Source organism: Athene cunicularia, assembly GCF_003259725.1.
Source record: "Athene cunicularia isolate RWA chromosome Z unlocalized genomic scaffold, athCun1 chrZ_part1, whole genome shotgun sequence".
In the NCBI taxonomy this organism is placed as follows: domain Eukaryota; kingdom Metazoa; phylum Chordata; class Aves; order Strigiformes; family Strigidae; genus Athene; species Athene cunicularia.
Genome location: NW_020799142.1, coordinates 34,722,463 through 34,730,225, shown reverse-complemented (window position 1 = coordinate 34,730,225; position 7,763 = coordinate 34,722,463).

The window sequence follows — 7,763 nt, the reverse complement described above, 5'->3', positions numbered from 1 at the left end:
CGCAGGGGAGCGGGCGGGCGGCACCCCCGCTCCATCAGGGGCGCGTTGCCGGGTTTCGGGGGAGCGGGATGGGAGGGGAGGTGTCGGAACGCGGCCCCTGGCCCCGGCTCTGCGCCGGGACCCCGATGTCCTGTGAAGTGGTTTTGGGGAACTGTTGTTATTGGCCTTGCAGGTTTCTGTGAGCTCGATTTTAAGACCCTTGGAAGCAGCCAGACTGCGCAGGGGACAGGTACCGGACCGCCGGCGGTTCCGTCTGCCCCAGGACAGGCTCGGGCAGAGCGCCCACACCTCAGTCGCCTGCTTTTGTCGCTCGCCTCTGAGAATTTTGGCAGTGACGTTTTAAAGTCACGCTGCCAGAGCACTGGGCACATTTACTGTCCAGTGGGAGAAGTGCCGGACGCAGGAGGGAGCGGACGTGTAACGCTCAGAGGGGTCCAGCCGTGGCGGGGCTCTGTGCCTTCTGAAGCCCGCGAAAGGAGAAATGATGTTGCTCTCAGGGGTAAACCCAGAGCAGCAGAATATACGCAGGCTCTCACAGAAATATTTGGAAATGAGGGGCTCTGGGATAAGACCGAGGAGCTGAAAAGCGCGTGACCCGATTTCTGCACCTGTTTTGATCCTGTTTCCTTTCTGCAGTGGGGAGGTGGCCAGTGACCACCCGAGCCTGGCGGGTGCAGCCAGCGCCAGAGCGTGCCGGGGACAGAGACACGGCTGCTCACCGGGGGCCACCTTGGGCCTTTGGGGGCTTTCTCAGGCAGGTTCATAATTCCGTACCTGATACAGCTTTTGTGGAAGGCTTTTTTTTTTTTTTTTTTTCCCCAGAAGAGCTGATACTTAGTCCTGGAGCCACGCGGGTGTTTCTGCGCTTCGTTCCTGCTCAGGCTCAGGTTTAGCGTGTCTGTGGGAAATCGAGCTTTGCTCAGAGATTGGGCAGCGCTCGCCTCCGTGGGCAGCGCGGGGGGCACGGCTGCTCTGCGGGGCCCTGCCGGCACCGACTGCCGCTGCCTCTTCCGCTGGGTTGGAAACGGAGGTGGTGTCAGTATGTGGTCGTGTGTTACAGGCTTCAGCTTTTACCTGCAGCCCTGGATTTTCTTACAGCACTAGTCTCTGAACCCTTTTGAAAACTGAAATTTTACCGGCAGAGTACACTTAGGTTTTTTTTTTTTTTTTTTTTTTTTATACTGTAGAACGCTTTTTTTCTACTTTTTCTTCCTGTCAGTCTGTGTTTCCACAAATCAAAATCCAGTATTTTCTGACTGTCACTCTTCAGCAATCTGTACGGCAAGCTGTCTTTTGTGATTCTGCTGCGTTCTTTCCTGAAGGGAGCATTATTCTTGTTTCGCTCACGCGTCATGTATTTCATTGTTCATCTCTGAGCAATTGTTTTTGTATATTTTGTGACTTGCATTGTTGGGTGCACAAAACGGCACATATTGGGTAATTTACTGCTTTCATGCTTTCTGAGAGAAGGTAATGTGTGTTGGCTTGACTGAAGCGGCAACAAAAATCTGCTGTTATTTTATGGAGCTTACAAAGGGAATCCGTCCTGTGCTTCCCTGCGGCTGCTTTTGGATCAGAAATGACTCTAACGTCATTCAGAGTCCTTTGTGCAGGGTCACTTCAGACTGTTACCCCGATCGTGTACACTGGTTATTCGTGTACTCCTGCTAGAAAGATGGGAGAAACTAGTCTGCCAGGCAATTCCAGCAATAATTCTGTGAAATTCACTGCAACAGTGGAATCCCCCAGGAGAAAGGTATTAAAGCAATAATATTACTTAGAAATTCAACGTACTGTACAAACATGAAATAATCTTTAAAGCAATTCCAAGAGATACTTCCTAGTGAAGTAATGTCAGTGAGTGAAGTGCTGCTGCACACTCGGCAGGCGCTGAATACAGTTACAAAGAAGAAAGTGGAGGAGCACCAAGGACAAACGCGGGGCTGCAGGCTATGGGTCGGGATGCCCGTAAGGGGTTCCTGTGGCAGGGACTCGTACCCTGCAGTCGCTCTCTGCCACGCGGTCTGGCGTGTCTGGACAGGCTACCACAGTTCTGAGACATGAAAGTAATAATAGGTTATGTGATTTTTTTTTTTCTTTTTCCTATTTCAGAAATAGTTTGTAAGGAGGATAACCAGCACTGTGTCTTAGCAGAGACATGCCATGTGAAAGTGAATCAGTTTGTTTGTTTTTAAGGGAAGTTACTGCTTTTAGCAACCTCTCAAGAGTCACTTTATGTAACGTTTTCATGAGTGGGCTTGTATCAACAGCCAGCCCTATATATAGTTTAGAGGCGTTACAATGAAGCGGCCACATATAGTCTTTCTAAAAAACTTGTCACGGCATCCTTCTTCTTTTCCCATCTTCCAGCTTCTGTGGTTCTCTGCAGGCTGCACATCATTTTTTGTGGGTGCTGCGCTTTGTGCTTTACTAACACGTGCACCTACAGGGAGAGTCAGGCGGGCAGTGGCACCTTCCCGCGGGCTTTGTGCTGCTCAGCGCTCAGCCAGCGGAGCACGTGCCTTCAGGTGAAGCAGGATTGGGAGTGGCAGTGGCAAGTTTGCATCCCTGGAACCGCACTCAAAAAAATCTGTTGGGTCCTTGCTAAAATACAGCAGGATGGGAAGTACTGATGTGATTGACTGAACTCCATATACAGTGAAAAGAAATTATTTTGGCCTTTCTCCTCTTTTTGCGTGCCATGTCTCTACGGAAGGGTGCTTTATGGGAGTTAAAGTGCTGTTCCCTGTAGATGTGGCTTGAAGGGGAAGGTATCCTAGCCAAGAAATCGCACAGTGGAGCTCCTGTTCAGTTCCCTGAGCTGTGGGAAAGCTTGGATTCAAACAGGATGAGGGGAGGGGGAGGTCGTACGTGCCAACCAGCTACAGTAATAACAGCCGGGACCTTGGGGTGCTCCGCTCACTGCCAGCGCTCTTGGCCCCCCCTTTGGAACTAGAAGGACTTGGACTGTAACGTCGGGGCTCCTCACCGTCTCCCTGAGTGTTGAAGGTGGTGTGGGAGCCTGTGTGCGCAGCGCTGCAGCGTGGCTGCTTCTCCAGCTGGCTTCTTGTTACGGTCTCCCTGAACACTGGAATTTTTCAGGGTGCTCTTGAACTGCAAACAGAGATAATCACATATTTAGTGCTGTAATAAATGAGGATTCATTATTATCAGACATCTACACGGGAAAAATATACCCCCATTTCATTTTTTTCCTCTCTGATAGGCATTTGGAGTAAATTCAAGACTTAAAATTAATATGCAGAGAAGCATGAGCTGACTAGAAATTCATTCACTCGTACTGCTTTAAGCCCCCATTGCTTCTTAAAATGGCTGATTTATGATGTTAGAGGTTGATAGCATTCATTTGATTAAACTTCCAAAGTAAGCAAAGTTGAAATGCCTAAGCACTGGATTGCTGATAAATGAGATTTATGCTTTATGTGTGGTGTTCTGTAAAAATGTCCACAGTTTAATGTAGACGCATCTGCATTACATTTTTGCAGCTTCTCTAAAAGTGCTGCTATTTGGATGAAAAAATATTCAATAATATATTTATGTTAGATGTGTGCACCCGCATAAACATGCATTCTCTTTTTCCCTTTGTTGATTTGCTTAAATACAGTGTCTTGGAAATAGACCCTTTTATTCCAAGTTTCACAGGAGGAAGCATGTAATTATTAGATTTGGTGAGTTAGCAGCTATTGATTTAGCTTGCTTCCGAGGCAGATTTATTTTAATTATTTCAGCTATTGCTGCTGCTTAGCTAAACCAGACTGTCTCTGGTGTACAGCCCATCATCTGGGCTGCATGCTGGGGCATGGTATTTAGAAGTAACGTGTTTCGCTCTATCTGGGGTGTACAGTGGCTTTCAAAGTGAGAAGATATGTCCATCAAAGCATAAAAAAAAGAGGATTGAGAACAATAACTTAAGGAGATAGGGAGTGTAGAAGAGAGAGAGAGAAGAAGAACTGGGGAAATCTGGTGGGAGAGAGAAAAGAGGGGATGACTCAGGTGGAAAGGGAAAAGGGAAGGAAGCGGAGAAGGAGAAAGCAGTCTGTTCTCGCCCTGGGACCAGTGGTCTGGGGGCGTCGGGAAGCACATGGGGCAGCCAGGGCCAGCTGGCACGTCGGGGCTTTCCTGCCGGGCTGAGATGGGTGCTCTCTCTGAACCAGTGAGGTGTGGGGTGTTCCTGCAGGGAGACCCCTGCCTTGCCATTGCCTTGGCGGAAGATGAGATCAAGAACACGTAATTTTATGGCAGAGTTTTTATTCATTTACAGTTTTGAAGAAGGGTGAGAGTTTCTGGAAAATGGAGGGGGGGTCAGTTTGTTTGCAGAGAGCTTTTGCTGAGGTGCTTGTAATGGCTGAGTAGGGCCACAAGTTTTTAATCTTTTAATTTTAAAGAAACAACATTTTTATTTAAGATAATTAAAAAAACAGTTCATATGACTGGTCGGCTTTATGAGACAGAAAGTCATAGGAATCCAGTAAAGCTGTGGTTAATTAAAAATCAGGCAGAACCACGCAGAAATCTGTGCTGACTCTGTAAAGATGCATAGCCATCTACAGAGTTATGAATACTTCAGTTTTTGACAACACGGGAGACTCAATACCTTAACTAACGTCTTTTTTCTTCCTCTACTAACCCTCCTCCCACTCAGCAAGAAAATTAGTTGCAAAGGCTTACAAAAATGTCACATTATAAGACTTATTCTAGAATAATTTAACACATCTTTGGAGAATTATTCCTGGCTCCTGCTTGGGTAGGCTGAGAATTGGTTCCCTGTACTGTTCAACCTGTATCCTCAGAGAAACCACAAGTCTCAGTTCTGGCTGACACTGGCTGATTCACGTTGCCTGCAGACAGCGTTTTGCCTGACAGTCTTCCCAGGTCGTGTGTGTCTTTCCCAGAAACTGGAATTCTCAGTCAAGGCTCCACCTGCACAGCAATGCTGGCCAGCTGGCGACCCCACCATGCTGCTGGAAAGTTGCTGGAAATAAACAGGAAGGAAATAACAGGACCAACATTTCATGTCTATCTTACTGTTTTCTGTTCCTTTTGGCAGCGTGTAAATGGCAACCACCTTGCTCTCAGAATTCCTGCAGATCATTGTCTTGGCACAAAAGCTCTGAAGAGCCTGACTTCAGTGGATTGAGACGTCCTGTCCCCAGGTTCCCTCGGCCAGATGTTACCATCCCCGGAAGCGTCAGCAGAGACTGTGTTATGAATTTAAAAAACAGACAAGCAAAAAATGTTTCTCTGGTATGGAAATGGAAACCTGCTGAACCTTAGGTAGCTCAAGACTTAATATTTCTAATGGGTTTGCAGGTTTCCCTTGCTGGTGAAGATGTATCTGCAGCTCTTTAGTGTCAGAGAAGGGTTGTCGGAGTCAACGAGATGTGTGATCCCCTCTCTGAAGAACATGTCCTGCCGTTAGCGTTATCTGCTACCCGGAGGGTCTTCTGGCAAAGAGAGGTATCACTCACTGCCTTCTTCTGGCTCTTCTTCCAAGCACACCAGATGGAGATGAATAAAGAAACGCCAGGAGAACAGTCTCCACGTGATGTTTAGCCAGTCAGGACAGAATTTCATCCAGAAAGATCAACATCCCGACTCATGAACTCCTTTTCAGACAGAGCTGACACCCTGTCTCTTCTGCAGCACACAGTGTGGCATCTTTGACAACGCCAGAGGGGTGCTACTCTTAGTCCTGCTGGGTTTGCAGGTTTAGTGCATTAACATTTGAACCACAGGGAGTGCTAACAGGACTCGAGCGTAGGAAGTGAACACCTAAGGACACACTGCTTCTAATACTTTCTCATTTCATAAGAACTGTGAAGTTTGTTGTCCCAGCTGTGCTCAGCTTTTGCTTTTTTCCTGTGCCCTTGGTGGTGAAAGGAAGCGGAGGTTTTGCCCCGGGTGTCGGCTGTGGTGGAGCCCAGAAGAGGCACTGATGCTCTGAGCACAGGCCCTGAGTCAGCTCATACGTGTCTTGCGTTAGGTCTTACCAGCGCCCTGGCTGGGTGTCTGGGCATCCCCAGTGGCTGCACAAACTGAAGTTCAGCTCCTCCTAGCAAAGCAACAAAAGCTGGGCTAAGCTTGTTTATCATTCTGCACAGCTTACAATTTCTTCCTGCTTGCACCACTAAACTCAGATAGGTGATAATTCCATGCACTGGTCAAGTCCTTGTTCATCAGTGGATCGCAGTGTTCCGCTGTCCTGCAGACATGTTTTGTGTGTGGGACACAATGTCTTTACATATCCACTCACCTCTCGGCACGCTCGTCTGCCCTCACGTGCACATCTGAGCGTCCTCTGCATGTGTGAACATTTCCTAGGGAGGCCGGTGGGGGTGTGTGGTGGTAAAGCTGCGGTCTGAAGAGCAGACCTCACCTTTCTGGTGAAACATGCTGACTGCAAATTCTAAAGAACTGGGGACAGCACTTCCTTTTGTAACCATCCTTTACTATACCTCACTATCCTGTACTTACTAACTGAATCTGTGGAGGAGACGAGGCCGTTCAAATCCAGTCTGAAAGTATTTACATAAAACTCTGCAAGGCTTCCAGGGTAGTTCTGAGCTGCAGAAACATCTCCCCCAGTTTTCCACTGGAAATGTTACGTCCCAAGTTAGCAGCATTAAATACCTAGAGCAGCGTGAATAAGTAAAAATGGTAGAAGATGTTTTATTCATCCAAAGATACCTCATAGTTTTGTTTTGTTTTGTTCTGAACGAGTGGAAAGCGCTCGCAGAGGGAGCCCCTGTTCTTGGGAGCGGAGAGCTGGGCGGCGCAGTCCTGGACTGAAATACCTCGCTGCTCTGCCAAGAAGTGATCGGGCAGAAAGTCCTGACTTGTCTCAAAGCCGTTCCCAAATATTTACGAAGAGAAGGACAAGCAGAAGGATTAGTCTGTGCAGCAGCTTCTCAGCGAGGTGTGATGGAGCTGATGCGGTTTAGCCAAGTGGCCTGTCTGAAATGGCCCCTTGTGAGCTGTGCTGCTGCCACCTCTGCCCTCTTTCCTGGGAGCCACATCAAAGGTGTGTGCCTTTGCAGCCCGCTCTTGTAGGTGCTCAGGCACAGACCTGTCCTCTAGCTCTGCTCCCACCCTGCCAGCCCTTCCTGCAGCCCCAGCCACGCTGGGCCGGCAGCATCGCTCTGCCGCTCCTTGCCGCTGCGGCCGTGGAGGCGGCGCTGCCGGCCGCTGGGCACAGCACGGCTTGTGCCACCACAGCTTCTGGGGCTGTGAACGCGCTGCTTCCTCACAGCCCCCTTGCAGCTAGGGGATTGCTTTAAACTTACGGAGCTTGTTATTTTAGTAGGCTTGATTATAATCTCGGTCTTACTTTCAAATAAAATAATGGATGCGCTCCAGTAACACTGAAGGAATACTTGCCAGGAGATAGTGGCAAGAATTTGCAGCATTTCTACTTTTGTCTTTGCAGGATGGATAGAACGTTTCCCGAGCTGCATACATGCAGTCCAGAGTCAGCAGGGACACACCTCCAGTGAATGAGGACCAAGCAGAAGTTACCCGGAGGCGAAGAGTCTCAGTCGATACGGCCAGTGCTGCGGGAAGAGACCCGGGCGCTTCCAGTGCCGGCAAGAGGCTGCTGCTTTGATGCTGCACACTGTCGGGGCAAGGAGTGAGTGGCCAACACAAGAGGTTTACAGGTTAGGCAAATTAATTCCCGTTTCGAAAGTGCTTAGTTATTAATGAGTCCTCCATGGCTCTGCAGCTCCTGAGGAAGGATACTGGGA